Below are 22,493 nucleotides of genomic sequence, written 5' to 3' on the forward strand. Positions count from 1 at the left end.
TATGAAGGGACCCCATGACCATGGCAACTCTTATCAAGGAAAACATTGGCCCTCTTGCTCCCTTGTGCTCCTCTCTTGCTCTCTTGCACTTACCCTCTTCCCCCTTTGTCCTCTCTTTCCCCATTCCCTTCCCCCCTTCTCTCCACATGCTCATGGCCAGCCTCTCTCTCTCTCTCTCTCTCTCTCTCTCTCTCTCTCTCTCTGCCTCTACTACCCTCTTAACTCCCCTCCCCATTCCCTGAATAATAAACTCTATTCTCAACTAAAAAAAAAAAAGGAAAACATTGACCTGGGGCTGGTTTCCAGTTCACAGATTCAATCCGTATCGTCATGGTGGGAAGACATGGTGCTACAGAGGTAGCTGAGAGCTGACCTATGGGTCAACTCTAAGTGACATTCCCTATAGGCCTATGGAGCCCACTTTCAGTCAAACCCCCTTCACTGAACCCTTCAGCTCAGCCCTTCAACTGGGGTGACTGGCAGTGAGCATTAGAGATGGATCTTCCTGTCCCTTGTATCACAGTACTGACATTTCAGGCACAGACTGCCCGAATCCAGCTTTTTACACGCACTCTGATCCCTCAGACAAGTGCTTTATAGACTACGCTCCCCAGCCTCCCTCCATTTTCTTTTTATATAGAGGAAGGAGACTCTAAAATTCCTGGATCCTTTGGCACAGAGGTTATAAGAACACAGGTAGGTCTCTGAGCCGCGTGCACGCTGGAACATCATTTTCAAGCTGCAAAGCTCCAGTCATAAAGTAAGTTAATGTGGTTATTCATGATAAGTACCAACCTGGCTATAGAGCTAGTGTAAGCATGTAGACATCGTCAGCACTCACAGGCCATAAAAGCCGGGCCATTTGAGAAATGTGCGTCTGACTCGATTGCAAGGTATAAAAGCATCGACCTTTGGTACAGAGGGAAGGTTTAGCACATAGACTCTATTTCATCCTGCCAACAGCCAACAGAAAACTCCGTATCTTGAAGTGTGTTTGGGGGAGAAGCAGGGAGAGCTTAGATGATACAAACAACAAAAATCCCCTTCTAATCCTTTTCTTAATAGCAACAGAGAATTTCTTCATTGGTTTTTAACTTCTTTTTTTTTCCCTTTTGGTATTGAGGAGAGCTCATGTTCTCATCTAAGGCACCTGGTAATTAATTAAACCTGGGAATACTTTGAAAAAGTAGATATTACAGATGGAGAGCAGGTTGGAGATCCAACATGATCAGTTCCTTGGTCAAAGATTTCAGTTATCCCTTTGCACAGTCTCAACACTGTTGGTTGGCCAACACATTGTCTGGTTATTAATTTGCATTAAGTAGGTGCACATATGAACAAAAAGCCATAGTCCTTACCCTCCAGCAGCAGGAGACAAGCAAACATACAATAAGGGCATCACTTTTCTATTAGTTACGTTTTCTCCTAGCTGTGGTAGACAGCACAACAACTGGAGGGAGAAAGGATTTATTTTGGCTTGCTGTTTCAGGGATATCAGACCCTCATGGGGAGAGGTGAGGTGTGCTGGCTGGAGCAGCAGAGGCTTCTCACACATTGGTTGATCAGGAGGCAGAGAGCTGCTCTAGAGGCAAGGCTGAGCTGAATCCTTAAAGTCTTTCCTAGAGGAAGCCACTTTGACTAGCCATGTTTTTCTCCTCAACAGTTCTGCAACTTCCCAAGGTAGGACCACCAGTTGGGAGATCAAATGTACAAATACATTAAACTGTGGGAGATATTACATATTCAGACTGTGAAGTTTAGCTGCTGGTGCGCTTTGTGAAAAGGAGAGAACAGGGCACTAGTAACAAGGCAAGAGAAAGTGCTTCATTTGCTGGGATGACCTCTCAGATACCTGGAGTGAGACAAATGTGAAGAGCTGCAGAGCATAGATGCCCTGAGTCAGGAGAAAATTGGGAAGTTGAGAGACATGCAAGAACATACACATGTCTGAAACATAACAAATACGTGGAGAAGAGAAAGAGTAGCTGCTGGAACAAAATCAAAGTCACATCACATAGGACCTATTGGTCACCAGTCAACACTGGAAATCACAGAATGGTTTTATGACCAGTAATGCTGTAGTTTGGGCCCTGAGTGTCTTGCAAAGGATTAGTTGGTAAAATCTTGAATCTCAGTGTGGTGCTATAAAGAGAATGGGTAAGGTAGAGGGTGATGGGCCACAGAGAATGTGCCCTTGAAGAGAACATTTGTCACTTTTATCTCTCTTCACACAACCAGACTGACCAACAAAACCATGAGCCAAAGCAGCCCTAACATCATAAACTGATTGTCCTGGGTGTATACTATGGTGTCTCAAAGCCGACTGACACAGGTAGAGAGCTATAGGCCAAGCAATGTCTGTCCATGTGTTAATCTGACAAGGCTTTTCCTGAGATAACACAACATACGTGTTCTCTCATCCTGCATTAGAAAGATCTCACTGGGGCTGGAGAGATGGCTCAGCACGTAAAAGCACTGACTGCTCTTCCAGAGGTCCTGAGTTCAATTCCCAGCAACCACATGGTGGCTCACAGCCATCTGTAATGGGATCCTATGTCCTCTTCTGGTGTCTGAAAACAGCTACAGTGTACTCATATAAATAAAATAAATAAATCTTTTTAAAAAAAATCTCACTATCTCACGGGGACTGGAGACACAGCTTGTGATAGTTTGAATAAAAATGGCTTCCAGAGGTTCATAGGGGGTGGCACTATTAAAAGGTGTGGTTTTGCTGGAGTAAGTCTGCTTCAGTCTTTTTCTGCTACATGTGTATCAGGGTGTAGAACTCTTAGCTCCTTCTCCAGCACCATGTCTGGCTATCAACTGCCATGTTTGTGATTATGATGATAGTGGACATCTGAAACTATAAACCAGCTCCGATCAAATGCTTTCTTTTATAAGTTCACGGTGTCTCTCCCAACAACAGAAACCTTAACTAAGACATGGCTTGACTGTGAAGAACACTGGCTGCTCTTATAGACGACCTGGATTCAGTTCCCAGCACCCTTTTGACACACAAGCATCTGTACTTCCAGTTCCAGGATGCCCTCTTTTGACCTTTCTGGGCATCAGTTACTAACAAGCATGTGTGTGTGTGTGTGTGTGTGTGTGTGTGTGTGTGTGTGTGTGTGTGTACATAAAATCAAAATTATAAATCTTATTTATTAAAGACAAGGTCAATATAGCCCTAGCCATCCTGGAACTTGATATATAGACCGGGCTGACCTCAAACTCACTGAAATCCCCCAGCCTTAGCCTCCTGAATGCTGGATTAAAGGCATATGCCACCATGCCAAGCAGTACTTTTTTCTTTATTTTTTTTAAAAAAGGAAATTCTCAACTGGGTAGAGATAAGATCCAGCAGGTAAGGGTGCTTACTCCTCTTCTGCAGGATTGAGTTCAGTTCCCAGAAAGATCTCACCATGTGACAAGATAAGCTAGAAGAAGAGCAGAGGTCATCAATAGTGTCTCTCAGGATGTGGCTAAGGTAAACCTAGGAAGAAATCAATGGGGATGCTTAGAATCAAACACTGCTGACCTGGAGTCTATTATAGCATTAATGATGCAGGACTGTCTGGTGTGTTGAGTATATGAGGAAAGGCAAGTGCTCATAGACAGTGGAAATGCTGGGGTACAGTACAAGTCAGCACACAACTATCCATTAAGAATGGGCCAATGGGGAACATTCCAAATAAATACTAAAGTTCATCTGGAAAGAATCTTCCTCAACTATCACAGAAGGTATTTAGAGGCGCCTTTGCCAAAAACAACCATGCTTCTGACTCCAGTATAAAGGTGGATAGTCCCATAACTTGTTTTAGGGGGGTTGGAAATGGCATTTAGACACTAACACAAGAGAAGATGAGATATGACAACCAGGCTGACTTTTAAGAATGCAAGTTAGCCGTTCTGGAGAAATGGCTCAGCACTTGGTTTTGCTAGAGACCCAGGTTCAATTTTCACCATCCCCACGATGGCACACAACTATCAGGAACTCGAAGTACCATGTGATCAACACCTCCTTCTGACCTCTGCAGATACCAGGTATTGTGCACAAACATGTGCAGGCAAAATAATCAAACACACAAAATAAAATTAGCACATCTTTAATAATAAAATGACAATAATAATAATAAATTAATGGAAGCTAGAGAATGGGAAGAAGGCTCAGTGTAGTAAAATGTTTGCCCTAGTCTGAATCCCCAACACTACATAAAAGCTGGAGGCCAAGCACGAGCATCTGTGATCACAGTATTCTTGGGCACAGATAAAAGATAAGGAATCCCCAGCTCTCAGACCAGCTACCCTGATTGAACTCGGCAGTGAAAAAGAGGACGAAGCCTTGGTCTCAAACAATGTGGAAAGTGAGACTGAGATCCAAGGTTGTCTTCTAACCTCCACATGTGTGCCATAGCATGTTTATGCCTTCATTAACACACACAAATAATGTATATACACAGATAACATCCACCCCACACACACATATACATATTTTAAAAATTTTAGTCTTAAAGAATTAAGACTCAAATTCTGTTTGTGGAGCTGGTGAGATGGCTCAGTGGTTTAGGGCCCTTCTTTGCCTCCAAGCCTGATGACCCGAGTTGGATCCCTGGGACCCACATAGTATAAGCAAAGATCAATACTTGAGAAGTACTCTCTGACCTTCACATGCACGCACACAGACAGAGAGACAGAGACAGAGAGATACAGAGAGACACAGAGAAAGTGAGTCAAAAAGACAGAGACGGACAGACATACAGAGAGAGAGAGAGAGAGAGAGAGAGAGAGAGAGAGAGAGAGAGAGTCAGAGAGAGAGAAGACACATAGACACAGAGTTGGAAAGACAAAGACAGACATACACATACACATACACATACACATACACATACACATACACATACACATACACACACTCACAGAGAGAGAGGGAGGGGGAGAGGGAGAGAGAAAGAGAATAAATAAATACAATTTAAAAAATCAAGGTGTCAGGTGTGGTAGTACATGTTCTTAACCCCAGGGAAGTTGAGACAGCAATAGCAGGATATTAAGTTTCAGGCCAGCCTGTACTATAGTCTTGTCACAAACCAACCAACCAACCAACCAACCAACCAACCAACCAACCAACCACATCAAAAACAGAAACTTGAGACCGCACATGGTTTAAAATAATTGACCTCTCTTGGTTGATCCCACCAGCCCCCAGCAAAATCTATCTACCATGTCATGTGTCCCTTGTCCCATGGCCACCCTTGCAACTCTTGACCACTTATGGACTTTCTCCCTTTCTCCCTTATTGCACAAGCAATAAAGCCAAGTCAGGGTCTCCTGATCCCTTGAACGATACCACCAACTTGTTGGTTCTTTCCCCTTTTCTGACCCATTCCCCAGCCCTGCCATGTTCTCAAGAGCCTTCTGCCCTGTTCTCTGGGTCCAATGGTTCATCACCAGCAAAGTTCTAGAAACTCCAGTTTCTTATCAGCCTTTATGCCTAAACTTAGGACCATCTAATATTTTGATCTCAGGACACTTTTAATCATTTTAAGAAGTGGGCTGGAGAGATGGCTCAGTGGTTAAGAGCACTGAATGCTCTTCGAGAGGTCCTGAGTTCAATTCCCAGCAACCACATGGTGGCTCACAACCATCTGTAATGGGGTTTGATGCCCTCTTTTGGTGTGTCTGAAGACAGCTAGAGTGCACTCAATAAGTAAAATAAATAAATCATTTTTTTAAAAAGTGATTCAGGATCCTAAAGAGCTTTATTTGCCTATTTATCTGTCCATACTTTCTGTGTCCAAAATTACAAGTTAAAAAGAAAAGTTTAATATAAGTTGATCACCATGTATTTTATGAAAGATAAGATTGTTCAGAATGATAACATACTGGGAGGGAGAAACTTGCATCTCTAAGAGACTCTTTTCTATCCAGTTTAATAGAGGACAGTAGGATTCTGCTATTTCTGCATTCAGCCTAGCCTTAGCTGCCCTGGACCTCACCCTATAGACCAGGCTAGCCTGGAGCTCAGAGATCCACCTGCCTCTGCCTCCTGAGTGCTGGGATTACAGACTGCTCCACCACCACCCAGCTTTGTATTCAGCCTTTTGTATTGACACTTACACATTGCCTCCAGAATATTGCACATTTGGAAAATTATTGCAGTAAAGAAGGTAAACAATACTGCAGGATTTATATGAAAGTAGTGTTATCTCCTGGAGCTCTGGCAGGGTCCTGGGGAAAACCTTGGGTCTTGGAATGACCTGGAGAATGACAGTCCTGATTGGAATGCTGGCTGTTCCTTGTTCCCCCACAAACCCTCCGAACAGTATTGGTTGCTCTCCAGTGTTCCTCGAACTGCTGGGCTGGAAGTCAGAATGTTTGTTTTCCTTGTTATTCACGTCCCTGCCAGAACACAATCTTTCCCTCAGAAGGGACACAACATCGTCAGGCCATTCTGTTCATGGTCTCTTCTTTCTGTGGTCACTGCTGACTCCAGGGTCAGCCCCATCTTTCCTCTAAGCTTTCACTCCTGGCTCATGGTCACTCTCCTAGCAATGGCTCATGACACACGTGTTGATAATTTTTATATCCATAGAAAGAATCTCTGTGAAGCCCTGGCAGATCAGATCCTTGTTTTCCAATGACCTTGCCCTCTACTCTACAGACACTGTTACTCTCACGGTCAGCCCTGGCCTTGTCACTTCCTGTGGACTCTCGCACTCTAACCACCACATCCCATCTTCCCAGGAAGAATTATAACATTCTAACTCCACTGGGGCCTGAGTTGTAGCTGATAGCTTTCAGCTTTAGTGATGCCCCAGTGAAGCTTACCAGACATGTGTGGAATGTTTGCAATGGTGCTTAACACACAGCATTATATTTTTAAGAGCAAATCTTAGATATGACATTCTAAGTAAGAAAAGAACTTTGAGACGAGTCTCCAACTCATTATGAAGCTAAGGATGACTCAGACTCCTCATCTTCCAGCCTTTACCTCCTCAGCATTACAGATATTTTCCGTTTTAGGTGTGCCGGAGATCATCAGACCCAGGGCTTCATACCTGCTAGTCAAGCAATCTGCCATCGGAGCTACATCCCTGGCCCCAAATAAGAAAACTTTTTGAGTTTATTGTCCGTGTTGGTTTCCCTTGGTAAATCATCCCAGTTCCTTCATGGGACAGTCTAACACATGCTTATTCTGGCTTTCCTTCACAATTGCTGCAAAATGTTGTGCTTCTGAATAATAATGAAGTTTAAGGAGACTCTAAGAAGTCAGCCAAGAATATACATACATATATATATATACATACATATATACATATATATAGGTATATATACATATATATATATATATATATATACATATATATATATATGGTGTGGTGGTGTATGCCTTTCATCTAAGTACTTGGGAGGCAGAGGCGGGTACATCTTTGTGGCTTTGAGGCTACCCTGGTCTACATAGTGACTAGGCTAGCCAGGGGTACATAATACATCTTTGTCTCATAAAACAGTCATCATCAAAGTAAATCAAGGCATTCGTATCTTCCCCAATTCCAAAGCTCATGTAACCATAGCATGAATAATGAGGTAAGATAATGATCTGAGCATTATTACAGACAAAGCAGTTGAACCAAACAAGAGCGTGTTCATGTTCGCCCATCCCTGTTTTGATGGGAAAAGGAGCACAAAGGAGGAAGAAAGCAAAAAGAAAAGAGAGAAAAGGGTTCTGTGGCTCCTGAGGTAGAACTCTGGCCAGAAGGTTTCATCTAAGTGAGTCAGAAGCCTGATCAAAACTCCCTTAAGGAGACTGGGGAGATGGCTCAGTAGATAAGGCACTTGCTGTGGATCCCCTAAACCCACATAAAAGTCAGTCCTAGCACTCTAGAGGCAAAAAACGAGTGATCCCCACTTCTACACTAGCAGAAATCAGGGTGCTGTAGGTTCATCAAGAGATCTTGCCTCATGAGATGGATCCCATGAGGTGAGTCCTCTTTAACAACCAGAAGCATACACAGGCTGGTCTGAGGCCCTGGTACAGATGTAGCCAAGGTCTACCTGGTCTGGCCTCAGTGGGAGAAGATGCACTTAACCCTTGAGAGACTTGAGGTTCCAGGGACGGAGAAGGCCTGGTGTGGGGAGAGCAAGGGAGAGGAGGAATGGGATGGGGAACTGTGGAAGGGGACTGAGGGTGGTCAACAACTGGAATGTAAATAAATAAAATAATTTAAATTAAAAAAAAAAGTCTAGGATTAAAAAAGAGAGAGAGAGACTTTACCTCAAAATAGAGACTAAAGAAGATACCCAATGTGAACTTCAAGCCTTTACACACACACACACACACACACACACACACACACATTCATGCACACACATACCATGCCACACAGAGACACAGACACGCGCACACACGCACACACACACACACACACTCCTTGAAGGTGATCTGATCCACTTTCTTCAGTATTAAAACTTTTTAGGCCTCTTTCTTTAATATCAAAGCCCATACAATATCCTATAGCACCATTTAGTATGCTAGCCTCATCTGATACAAAGTACAACTATGGGATTAAGTTCTCCACAGACTCAAACTGAAACTAGATCATTAATGAACACAGAACCTGTAGTGCAGATTCTTCTAGGACTTTGCCCAGAACTCCATTGATAAGTTATGTCTTTTATTTTTCTTGAGACAGGGCTTCTCTTTGAAGCCCTGGCTATGCTGGAATTCACTCTGTAGACCACCTGCCTCTGCCTCCCAAGAGCTGAGATTAAAGACATTTGCTACCATGTCTGACTCATAAGTTCTCTCTTCAGGTAAAAGATGTTGTTTAATAGGAAATGCATGGATTTTTCTTTGGTCTAATGTTTCTTTAAGAAGACAATTTCTTGTATACTCTGTGTGTAATATATTCTCTATATGTCTCTGCCCCTCCTTTTCTCCCTTCCCTCTTCTGTCCCTCCACTCCTCTCCCCTTTATTCCACATACACACAACTATGAAACTGTATGTAACGAGTATAGTTGGTACTAGTTAGGCACATGCAACATGCCCACCCTGTTGAGAGACTTTGCTAGAGGAGCCTTGCCCCATGGCCAAGCTGTGAAACAGCTGCTGTGTTATTCCCATTACACAGAAAATCACCTTAAGGTCTTAAAGAAATGGTTGAGACCTTTCCCAAGCTCTCACAGACTAATGGAAACAGAAATAGTCAAAAAATTACATTATTCTATTTACTGTTGCCCAGTCTTTCCCAATTTCCATTTTCTTTGCTTTGCAAGTTCAGGAGAGGCAGTTGTAGAACTTCTTGGGAAAAAGAAGTGTTCTCACCCGATGCATCCATTCGGACAGATGTAGGGAATGAGGGGAATTGTGAAGAACAGAAAATGAAAGCTATCAAAGCAAACATGTTGTTGTCCCCAAGAACCAACTGGGTCTGCCTGTGTTATCGTGTCCAGCTCAGTCAAAGGGAGCCATGCCAGGCATGGTACACAGCCGCTGCACAAAGAGTTCTCTGTTTATTCTCAACATGAGCGAGTAGTCTTCTGTCCTAGCAGGAACCCAGACCAGCTCCTCACTCAACATTTCCTCCTGGGGATTGCACTTGGGCCACCCGAAACAGTATTTCACACCCTTTCACCAAGGAAGTCTAGAGAGCTCTCTTAGATATCTGTTTCTGAGAAAGGGTCATACTGCAAGATTTTGCCACTGTTACTGGAATAAGATACATAAATGATTCTCAGAAATCGTGAATCCAGCTGCTGATGTAACACAGTTGGTGCAGTGCTTGTCTAGCATATGTGAAGCCTGGGTTCAATCCCTAGCACTGAACAAACCCAGTGTGTTGGTGCGCCTCTGTAATCCTAGAACCAGGAAGGTGGGCATAGAATTTCATCCTTATATACATGGCAAGTTGCAGCTCAGCCTAGATTATAAGAGAGCTGGAAGAGAGGGAGGAAGAGAGGGAGAAATATTGAGGAGGGAGGAAGGGAGGGAGGGAGGGAGGAGGAGAGACAGACAGAGAGAGAGAGAGAGAGAGAGAGAGAGAGAGAGAGAGAGAGAGAGAGATCCTGCATACAGTATGCATTAGTATATTAAGACCTCAGAGGTAGTCTTCTAAAAAGGAACATTCAACAATTTAATTTCTGTGCATGGAACACTTTTAACAGCTTCACTCTGCAGAGCACAGCCGGGAAGTGTTGTCCAAGACAAAAGAATCCTGTCAGTCAAATGTGCTCTGTGAAGGGCTGAGGATGGTTCAAGATCAAGGAGAGATCTTAATTGAGTCTACTTGGTAGCCCCTGCTTTCTGAGTTTTAATTTCTTGGATGACTAGTCTGCTGATAGTATCAGAAATTTACAGAGGAAAAAAATAGTCCTGCTTCACTTTCCACTGCAGAAGCAGAATGAGTAACCTTGAACAATCTTGCCCCTTGTCCTGCTCAGGCGCTTCCTCCTAAGAACCCACCAGAGTCTTTCTGGGAAAGCCTAAGTCCTACTGTGATGTGAAAAGACATCCAAATGTATACTAGATGCCTGCCCTGGTGTCACCCTACTCTGAGCCTCCACAGTCAGTAACTGTTGAATCCTCAAGGCCTATGCTACACACACAACATGAGACTGCCCAATGGAGGGTAGCCAGAGGTAGGTGCTCAGTGAGATCATTTTTTAAAAGTTAGGAAGAGAGGAAAAGAGAGAGAAGAAGGAAGCTAACTGTGCACACATCAGCTTGCTCAACATCACACCTCTAGCAAGAAGCACCAGGCCTCCAGCACAGACCAGCTACACTCTTTGGCCCCTCGACAAGCTGCCAGGACTTGTGGGGATGAGCAAAAGCCCTTTGCTGGTTTCACCTGCTCAGTAATGCACTCCGGTCAGATTTTAGGTTGCACCAAGTGTGGTGGTACACGCCTGTAATCCCAGCACTCTGGAGGTGGAAGCAGGACCAGGAGTTCAAGCTCATTCTGGGTTTCGCACTGAGCCAGAGGCCAGCTTGGACTACAGGAATCCCCCTTTCAAAATACCCAGACTGTAGCTTGCATATTAAAATTGTGTGTGTGTGTATATGACACCCCCTTTCTCTGTGCTTATAATGACGATAGCTAAAATTTATTAAGCACTTAACACGCATCATACTTCTAGAACTTCACAGAGCTCATTTCTCACAGCTATCCCCAGAAACAAACACAATTACATCTTTACAGGCCTTCTGTGTGTCATGGAAAATAGTTGCTTTAGCCTCTAATTCAGTGGAGGAGCCAGATTTGAAATGACGCAATTTAACCTCAAACTTCAGAGACGTCAAGAGAAGCAAAGGACAGAGGCAACGAGGTGGAGAGATGGTTCAGTAGGTAAAATGTTTGCCATGCAAGCATGAGGCCTTGAGTTCAGATCCCTAGCCCTCACATAAAAGCTACCATGTCCAACTGTTATGCCAGCATCAGGGAAGCAGAGACAGACAGACCCATGGGGCTCACTGTCAGCCCGTCTAGTCACGTTGGTGAGCTCTACTATGAAAGAAGAATCTGTGTCTTAAAAGAACGTGGTGGAGAAACAACTGAGAAGACAACTAACATTACTCTTTGGCTCCTACACACACACACATGCATGCAGGCACGCAGGCAGGCACGCACGCACACACATGTGTATACACCATATGAGCACACATATATATAACCACAAACACAAATACATCAAAAGAAATAAAGCCGAGCAATTAATAAAGACAGGCAGCACTGAACTCTGACATCATGTGCATGTGCACATATGTGCATGCATGCACACACACGAACACATGCACACACACTCGTAAAAAAAAAATCGAGCAGGTAGCACCTATACTTGGAAGGCTAAACATATGTAGCGTACTAATTTCAGCTCTATTAACCGGTTATTATGTATGCTATGCAGAGTTCCAAGCTCATTACCAATATTCAGTCACTTGATTCTTCTGGCATCAGGAAGCAACATGGAGGCCACCGTTGTTTCTACAACTAATCTCACTTCATAATGAATAAACTGGGGCTCACAGAGACTTAAGTCTCTTTGAGACTGAAAACGCAAGAATTCTTTCTCTCTAATCTGTGGAACTACCCACTACCAACAAGAACATGACCGGGCTAGAGCGATGGCTCAGCAATTAAGAGCTCCGGCTTTTCTTCGAGAGGTCCTGAGTTCAATTCTCAGCAACCACATGATGGCTCACAACTGTCTGCAATGGAATTTGATTCCCTCTTCTGGTGTGCATGAAAACAGAACAGTGGTATACAGAAAATAAAGAAATCATTAAAAAACAAGATTAAATAACCTTCAGAGAGCAGTGGCTGACCAAGGTCTCAAAAGGAAAGCGGGGACCTCTGTACTCCTGGAAGTTCACAAGCCCAATAGCTAGGTGAACCAAACACTGTTCAATGTAGCTCCTGGCCGGATGAGACCCTATTGCTCTTCTGCAAGTTTATAGCCAATTGGGTGGTTTTGGTTTTGGTTTGCATGAGGTTGGTTTCCTCCAATCTACCTGGTGCAAGAAGATTTTGTTGTCAGCGAGGGTCGGAAAGTGGGGAAAGGCTGGCTGTAAAGGGACCGACTCCCTCTGTCCAGTGTACTTGACAGAGGTGGGCTCGCTGCTGATCTAGGAGCTGAGATTCTCCCTCCTTTGCATGAGACGTCTCTCACTCTTTCAAAACTCCAACAGAAAGTCTAGGCAAAGAGAAGCAGAAAAGCCTGGAGTCGGTAACTGGTTGCCAGTAGGGGCCAAAGTTCACAGGAAGCAGTGGGAAACTTCCACCCCAGCAAGAGCAGAAAGCAGTAGTGAGCTGAATATCTGGAAATCCAGCGAGACGGGGGCCTGAATGTGAGTCCCAGCATGTGACGTGTAAGCCCTGTATATAAGCTACATGATTCAGAACAGAAATACAATTAATGGCACCTGGAGGAAACCTATCTTGGTCCACAAACGTTTTAATTCTTTTCTGTTTGCTGGCATGTCAAAGAAATGTCCAGACACACCATAATTTCATTCCACGCACTCTTTCTCCTCACCCTGCTTATCTTGGTCATGTGATCTGTCTGGTGGTTGGGAAAGGCAGCACTGTATAGGTGGGTGTTGGCAGCTACAGCACCAAACCACTCACTAGACCCAAGTACATTATGTAATAATCTCTTGGGCCTGGAACACTTTATTCTCTATCCATGCCCTTTCTTAAAAGCACTCCTTTATTTGTGCTAGAGAGATAGCTCAGTTGTTAAAGTTCTTGCAACATGAGCACAAGGTACTGAGTTTAATCCTCAGAAGTCATGTGAAAAGTTTAGGTTTGTGTCTTGAGTACTGAGGAGGTGGAGACAGGAGGATCCCTGGGGCTTGCTGGCCAGCCAGCTTAGCCTAACAATAGAGTCCAAGGACAAGGGGAGATCCTGTCCCCAAATATATGACAGGCAGTGCCTACAGAACAACATCCAAGCTTGACCTCTGAGTTTCCAGGGAGTGTGTGTGTGCGCGCACACACACACACACACACACACACATACACACACACACACACACACACACACACACACACACACACACACACACACACGCTCTTACTCACAGAGCTATAAATGTGTTGTCCCCTTCTCCCTTCCATCCCAGGCAACCCTGCACTACACACACCCTCTCCCTTCAGTATCTCCCCAAGCCTGTCGCAATCATCAGGTTACCACTTTGTCTCTACTCCTCTCACCTCACCACATCATAATTCATCTCCAGCTCACACTTCCAAAGCAGAGCCTGGGACAAGACAGTGAACACATCTGGCCTTTTACAGAAACGCAGAAGGGAATCTGGGTGGAGAGGAGGAGGGAGACGGATAGGACTGATTTTAAACCATAGGGATGGCTTGAGACATGCTAGAAAAACAGATTTTCCCGACTACATCCATTCTTTTTGTCCAGCATCTAAAAGGATTGTTCCTCCGAATCACAGCTCTGCCCACCCCCCAATACCTCCTTCTTTCTTTTCCCAGAGTGACATGTGAGACCATGAACAGCCAGGCACCTTACCATTCCTTTACAAGGTGAAGTTTTAAAAGGCATGTGGGAGGAAGTCATATTAGAACTGTGGAGCTGAAAGTGGAGGAAAGGGGCCCCCAAAGGGAAGGGAGGATCAGTTTCAGTGAGTCAGAGTAAAGGAGTGAGAATCAGCTATTCCCATTCCCACCCTGCCCTCCTCTGTGCCTTTCTTGAACAAGCCCTGTCTGCAAGCTGGAGCTGGTGGCTTCTAATGCCTGGGGTCAGAAATTTAGTAACTCCTCCATGGGCTTCCAGGGTGACAGAATGCCAGTGACATCTCCTTGCCTCTGCACCCCCACTTTATGTACCTGTTTCCCGTGACTTCAGCCCAGTGACTTTGAATTTGGTAAGGGGCAACTCTATTATCCCAGACACAAAAAGGACCTCGGCAGTCACTTCATCCTGCTCTGCCTCCTGTGACATCCCCTGTTCATTCCCCTTGGGAAATGGACAGCTGACTTTTGTGACAACCCATGATGGTCACTCCAGCAGCACTGCCATCTTGGAAAATTCCAAGTGCCACACAGATTCTAGAACTTGCTGTTCTCAAATGTCTACAGAGGAGAAAATGAAGCAGACGTGTGTGTGTGTGTGTGTGTGTGTGTGTGTGTGTGTGTGTGTGTGTGTGTGTTAATTCTCACCAACAGACAGGCTGCTGAGTTCAAGGTTATGGTAGAGAGAGCTTCTGTTGTTGTATCTACAAAAATGAGCAAATATCATCATGCTATTTCCTCTTGATTATTCTCATGACGGATTATTTCCTCTAGCAAAAATAACTCCTTAAAAATCATGATGATTTCTGAAGGCTTTAGTTTTTCCAGATTGTGTTTGTTGCTACTTAGCATACTAGAAACTGACATGAACAGCAAACTTATTTGTTTATCCGGTGCTAAGGATCCAACCCAGGGACAAATACATGATCTATATATCAGCTACACCAGGCAGGACTAATACAGAAAGATCATTTGGTGGTAATTTATTAACTTACTTAAAATAATGGAAGAACTCATTCCATAGTGTCACAAATAATATTTTTATGAGAATATAATTACACTCTTCAAAACCAAAATATATTTCTGCAAATCTTTTTAATGTCCAACTTGGGGAAAAGACCGATAGATTTCACATTTCCAAAGACAAAGACAAGAAAGAAGGCAAAGACAGAAAGAGATAGACACAGAGACAGACAGACGGATGGATGGATAGATGGATAGACACACACACACATACAGAGAGAGAGAGAGAGAGAGAGAGAGAGAGGGAGAGGGAGAGAGAGAGAGAGAGAGAGAGAGAGAGAGAGAGAATGGGGAGCATACTGTACCACTGTGAACCAGTGTTTAGAGTGGCACCATGCACACCAGAAGACAGAGCATAGTTTGGACTTGCTTCATGAGTCAGCACTTGCTGGGCAAAGATGAGGACCTGAGCTTGGATCTCAGCACCCATGTGAACATCGATGCTGCTGTCTGAGTACCTACCACTCCAGTGCTGTGGGAGGGCTGCTGGAGTTTTCCAACTGCCAGACTAGCTCCAGGTTCCTTGAGAGACCCTGTCTCAAGAAATAAGACAGTGAGCAACCTCCTCTGGCCATAGCATGCATATGCCATAGATAGATAGATAGATAGATAGATAGATAGATAGATAGATAGATAGATAGATACACACACACACACCCCACACATATATACATAAGCATAACCTATATTGTTTTTCTCTGAGTGTCCAATAATAAGACCTTTTACCTTCTTCAGTCTCTTAGTCCCCAGTAACCACACCCCCCACACCCCTCAAGCTATGTTCCAAATGACTACACCCAAGATAATCAGATACTTGTCACGGGCTCCTGCTCTGTGTTTTGATTGTGGGCACAGGCTTTGATCAACACAACAGATATCTAAGCTCCCCATTTTCCTGTTTGGTGCCTTCCTTCCCATAGCAGGCACTCCGCCAGGTATGGCCAATCTGTAGCAGTGGCTGTTTATAGCCACACAGAGCCAAGGATATCTACAAATGGGGCCCAACACACACACATAAAACAGAATCATAAACTTACTTAAAACAGGCTCAGAGCTTCCTTTTTTACAGTTTTGCTTTTGTATCTTAATTGCTCCATTTGAGAGAGAGCGAGAGAGAGAGAGAGAGAGAGAGAGAGAGAGAGAGAGAGAGCTCTGTAAATGAAAATCTAAAAAAAAAAAAAAAACCCAAAACTCATCCCATAAGTCTAGGATGAGTTGAATTTGATAGCTTTGGTAGTCAGGGAAAATTCTACCTTAAATATTGCTGACAGTGGACGGCTAATGACACAGATCATTACCGGGGTCCCCCTCCTGAGAACTGGCATGGAGAGAGAGAGCAGAAACCCCACTCATAACAGGCAGACATGTGTGAGCAAAGAAGGGCCATATGTGCTGCTCTGCAGTAAGAAGCTCGTGGTAGGTCGTGATTTCTGAGCCTGAGATGTGGATGTGGTTGATAAAGTGGCTGCAGAGGTCTCAGTGGTTAAGAGCACTTGTTCTTGCAGAGGACGTGGGTTTAGTTCTTAGTATCCACATGGAGGCTCACAACTGTCACTCCAGTTCTGGAGGATCTGATGTCCCCTGGGAGCACCAGGAAGGCACACGGTGCACATACAGACACGCTGGCAAACACTCAGACACATAAAATTTAAAAAAATTAAAGGACATAAAGTTAGAAACAAGCTTTTTTATTAGATTTATTTTTAGAGAAAGGAGGCACACACAGCCCAGCATCCTTCTGGTGGTGAGAGGATACTTTGCAGAGATCTGTTCTCTTCTTCTACCGTGAGGAACTCAAGGATCTAGCTTAGGTTATCAGGTGCCCAAAAGTGCCTTTCCTTGCCGAGCCATCTCACCAGCTCCAAGGATATAATTTATACATACATACATACATATATATATAAAATATTACTATGTGTTGTACATTATATGTATATTATATATATTTATATCTATATAATATAGATAGATATATAATTGAGAACAACAACCTTAGACTTCAGACAGCAAATCAACAAAATTTAATAAACATACACACTAATAAATACAATACGGATTGCTAATTTTTTGTCAAACCACCTCTCTCCCCAGCATCAGGGGACGTCACTGTGGCCTCTCACACTAAGCCAAAAACCCCACACTAAGGAGCAGTAAACTCTCTTCTACCCACATTTGAAGTTGGGACTGCGGCGACTGACAAGGGTGTCAAATCTGCCCATTCTATGTGGAAACACGCTCAGAGACATGAAGTGACTTATCCATCCAAGATCACATGTGTGTAAGACAGCACCAGTAAGATCAAACCTAGCAGATGAATCACGGACCAGCCAGGAGAATGTATACTCCGGAGTATCTTGGGTCCAGACCAGTGAAGATTCAGTCACTGGCCCCAGAATATTTGACTCTTGACTTACTGGAAATCATATCGAACAAACGTAAAATGTCTCCTTCAAACCACAGATAAGCCCCTCTGTGAATGTGAACACTGTCCTACCCCAGGTACCTGAGTTACCTTTCCTCCCTTTTAGCACAGCATCCTCTTCCCCCTGACAGAAGTCCCCTTCCCTACTCCCAACATATGTCCATCGCCACAAGAAAGGGAAGAAACAAACCTCGTGTCTGGTTTCTTGCTGTTGTAGTTCTATTTGTTTCTCATTGGCTATTGCCAATTTCCCAGCAGTGATCTATACACTGCCTTCCTACTCATGCTCCCATCCATTGACTCCTGTAAACCCTTGCAGCCTGGCTGCCATCCCAGCACTCTGCAGAAACCGCCCACTCAAGGGTCAATGGTGCACTTGTCAAATGGCTCTCCCTTCGTTGAAATTCTTGCTGTCCATGCCCAGGCTTCTGTAATCATGAGAGAGCCATTGTAATAACACAGACGCTCTTTTACTTAAAAATAGGTCAGGTATTTGAAGCTGTTAATAACTCCACAGCTGAAAAACAGGGTCTCTGGGGCCAGCCTGCCTACTTCAAACCTTGTTGCCCCAGTGCACTAGCTCATTCCCAGAAGCAAGCCAAACCCCAGATTCTGTATCTATAAAACAGAAGCATAACAACGCCTACCACGTTAGCCTTGATGAAGCCCCTCACATTGCCTGCCCCTTTGCGCTGCCTGGTAAGAGTCATAATGGTAGCCATGTCCTGGCTGCTGCCGTGTGCCAGCTCATTTCTAACTACTTGCCAGAGCAGCAGTGCTGCCACCGCCACCTCATAGGCACATGCAGCATTCTGTGTATCTCACTTTCACTATGAGAGGGTATCACTTCTAACTAGCACATTCCTCTCACTGCCTCTGTGTGTAGGAAATAACAGACACAGGAGTGTTTATGACACCTTGAAGTTAACTACAGCAGCAACCAGTAGGCGGTGACTAAGGCACGGCCAGATGACCCAAAGTGAGGATATTACCCTAATGACTTGCCATATCCTTGGATGTGCTCTTGCTGAAAGTGGGATTTTGCTCCCAGGTATGTGATAGTATGAAGTGGGAGGTGACTGGAGGATGTTCTGTAGGTCTGTGGAGTGTTGTGCAGGCCCCTGGAGTTGCAAAACGTTTTCCCAGCATCACAGTCCCTGGTCTCTAGAAAAACTGTGGGTAACTACTGTTATGGTCTCCATTATACAGACAAGGTAAGGGCAAAATGGAATCCAGCCAGGCCACAGGAAATCAGGCTTCTAGCACAAGTGCACCTGCTACAAAGCCGTCATCCCATTTGATCTGATTCAAATACTTTGCAGAGCAAACACACATGTCTGCCTACCTTCTTTGACATTTTCTGCTCATTTTAACAACACTTTTATGGTTCTATTGATATTAAAATGTATGCGTATTAAAGATATTCAGAAAAGTCAACAATGGGAATTAAGACTACCCCTAATCCTATCACCCAGGCACTGTTATCTTAAATGAAAGAAAATGCCCTCCTAGACTACACAGCCAAACCCTGTGAACATTCTGACACGGAAATGCACTCATTTCCACAGGAGATAATTACCAAGTGCCTACTGTGCACCTGAATACAAAAGCACAAATAAAGTGAAACAGACAAAACAACAGAATTAACAAAAATCCCAGTCTGGGGCTGGAGCCATAGCTCAGCCGCTGAGAAAACTGGCTGCTCTTCCAGAGAACACTGGTTTGATTCCCAGCACCTGTATGGTGGCTCACAAACTCCAATTTTAGGGCATCTGATGCTCTCTTCTGGCCTCCAAAGTTACCGGACATGCACATGGTGCACATACATACATGCAGACAAATCATCCTTACATATAATTATTATTTAAAACAATCTCGGTCTGTGTTCAAGTGGGAAGACAGGCTAGAAACTAAACTGAGGCGGGTGTTGGCAGGCATTTGGTATTGTGAGAAAGAGAATCGTACTCTGGGGAAGGGGACCTGGAGTGTGAGGAGAGGGAATTTGTCATTTTTAGCATGTAATCCCAGCATGCCTCATTGAAAAGCATTGCCTGAAGACATGGAGGTGGGGATTTAAAATCCAGGGGACGGATATTCTGGATGGGGAAATAAGCAAGTGCCAGGCCCTTGGGATGGAAGGTCCCCCGCTGGGCCACAGAAGTTCAGAAAGACAGAGAGGGGCTCAATAGACATGAGGACTTAGAAGATGAGACTAGAGAAAGAAAGGCACCCAGCTTTCAGAAGGATAGAGGGCCATGAGGCCTCACAAGGGCTCTCAGCTGGTAAGGTAAGGCTAGGCAGAGAGACAGGGAGAGTCCCAGAGAAGCTACTGTCATAACCCAACAAGGATGCTGGTGGCATGGAGCAGGTCAGTAGGGGCATGAAGGACAGCCAGTCCCCAGGCCCTTCTCAAAGGAAGAGTATGCCTTCCCTATGCCTCTGGTTTGGATAGGAGAGGAAAAGAAGGTGCCCAGGCATTCGCTGAAAACAGCCAGAAATAAGAAGCCATCATCACTGAGGTAGACCAGATGACAGGAGGTAGAGAGAGCTAAGAGATGATTGGAAGCGGTATTCTGTCTGATTGCCTGTATGTTCTGCTGTGTTAACGCCGATAGGAAATTGACACACGTGTCTGAAGTTAAAGTGTGATCATTAGTGACCTTTCTCCTTTACAAAAGTAAGCCAATTAAATTAGGGGCTTCCACTTCCTGCTTTAGTGTAAGTATGCATTAATGTTGACAGTTTCCCTCACTAAAGGCCTATTTATCTGTGTGCTTCCCACCTGCTGTCCCATTTATAAGTTCTTTGGAAGCTGTGGTTCATCTTTGTGTAGGAAAAAGGCAAAGAACATTACTTTAAAAGTTAGCTGGTCACAGCCATTCCTGCACTATGTGCCCATGGTAGTGGGGTCTCGGGGGCAGCGGTAGGAGGCCTGGGGAGACAGGATGATCTTTTGTTTGGAAAACAAGTTGAGAAAGCTTTGGGTACAAAGGGTTTTTTTAGGGTTCAAATGGCAAAGAGAGCCAGTAATAAAAGAAGGTAAACGGCCAGCACAATATAAGGACAAAAACGTTTTATCTTTTCGATTTCGGCTTGAGTCACAGTCATACTGAAAGGATCCCCAAGTCACAAAAGAAATAGAAGTTGTTTTTCAAGGTCAGGGCCACCATGCACCCAGCAGCACAAGTCTGAGGTAGAGACGCTAAAGAAGCTTTTGTGCTGCCTCACCCACACCTACTGGGCGCCAGTTCTGGTTCTGATGCCTTCCAAGTACCAAGTGACTTCGTCTCCACAGTAGCACAACCAACAGGCATTACCCATCACCTCCTGCTTATGGATGAGAGTTCTGTGGCTCGGAGAGGCTGCGTGACCATGCTTAGCATCTCAGAGCTCAGAGCAGAAGGCTGTTGTGTGCTCTTACCCCACGCATCTTTGTGTTGACGCTGTGATGGCGACTGTTAGTCTACAACACTCTGGGAAATAGAACTGAGAGATATTTGGATTCACACTTTTACTCAGGAGCTAGAGTGCTGGAGAGAGCTGGGTGTGGCCTGTAGCATCCACACACATAGGACAGACAAAAGCCAGCTGCGGAGTTCAGAGCAGAGATGGTGCTGTGCTGCCCCTCTGCCTCTTTTTTTTTTTTTTTTTTTTGGTTCTTTTTTTCAGAGCTGGGGACCGAACCCAGGGCCTTGCGCTTCCTAGGTAAGCGCTCTACCACTGAGCTAAATCCCCAGCCCCGCCCCTCTGCCTCTTTCAATCCTTTGTGGGACTTTTCCTGGTTACTAGAGTGTGTGCTCAGAAACTTGGAGGCTATTGGGACGCTCTGGTCAAATGTGTGCTCTTGGTGCAGATTACATGTGTTTGTTTGTTTGCTTGCTTGTTTGTTTAAGAGAGTTTTTTTTTAAATGTTAGGATCTGAAGCCTAAGAAATAGTTCAACAGTTAGGAGCACTTGCTGCTCTTACAGAGGACCAAAGTTCAGTTCCCAGAACCCACATTGGGTGCCTCTCAACAGACCATAACTATAGCTGAACTGAGCTCAACATGTTCTAGCGTCCACATACATGTGGCATGTACACACACACACACATACACACACATACACACACACACACACACACACACACACGGGATGGGGCACGAACACATAATAAATCTTTTTTAAGCTAGGAAGCAGTGGGCTGTAGCTGCTTAGCCATGCCACTGAGCAGACACAGAGGAAATCACTCAGACTGTACCACTACCCCCAACGCCTCACCTCACCCCCCACACCCATAGAAGGCAGACACGCCGCTCATTATCCCGTTTCGGAAAGAGCTGGTACCTCGGGGTTCCGGAGAAAGAACACTCAGCTTGCCTTCGCTCCCATGAACAATTGAGCAGAAGGAAGTAGGACATTCAAGCCTGGACTTCCCCACAGGAAACTCCTGCCTCCTGCTTCCCTTCTCCATGGCCCTGGTGGAGTTCCAGGTGAGCTACAGCCTGTTAGATAAGCAGACTCCAAGGAAGGCCAGCGAACTCAGATGGATTTAAAAACACTTTTCTTTTTAACCTGTTGCATTTTACAAATACTCTTTAAAATGACTTTTATTATTTTATGTGTGTGGTTGATTTGTCTACGTGTGTGTCTATGTACCTAGGGTGTGCCTGGTGCCTTAGGAGGCCATTGGATCCCTAATGGTTGTGAGGCACTGTGTGGGTTCTGGGACTCAAACTTAGGTCCTCTGGAAAAAGCAGCTAGTGCTCTTAACCACTGGGCCGTCTCTCCAGCCTCAACTTGTTACAGTTAGAAATGTTTTAAATGTCCCATTCATCGCCAAAAGGTCATATTACATCAAACATACTTGGTGTGGAGCTGAGGGGATTTGGAAGCATTGGTTCTTAAATACTGGGCGCGCTTGAGTCATTTTAGCTCTTTCCTGCACCCCAATCGCATAACAGGTTTTGAACAGGGTATTAGAATGTAGCCCAGGCTGGCCTTAAACTCTCAATTCTCCTGCCTAAGCTTTCCACA

At 44.6% G+C, this 22,493-nt stretch overlaps 1 protein-coding gene across 1 annotated transcript in view; it reads right to left on the reverse strand.

Moving 5' to 3' along the window:
• Nucleotides 1-22,493, reverse strand: part of Prr5l (proline rich 5 like) — a 170,446-nt gene that overhangs the window by 84,007 nt on the left and 63,946 nt on the right. The window lies entirely within an intron of this gene.

The sequence above is a fragment of the Rattus norvegicus genome, chromosome 3 (assembly GCF_036323735.1).
Source record: "Rattus norvegicus strain BN/NHsdMcwi chromosome 3, GRCr8, whole genome shotgun sequence".
Lineage (NCBI taxonomy): Eukaryota > Metazoa > Chordata > Mammalia > Rodentia > Muridae > Rattus > Rattus norvegicus.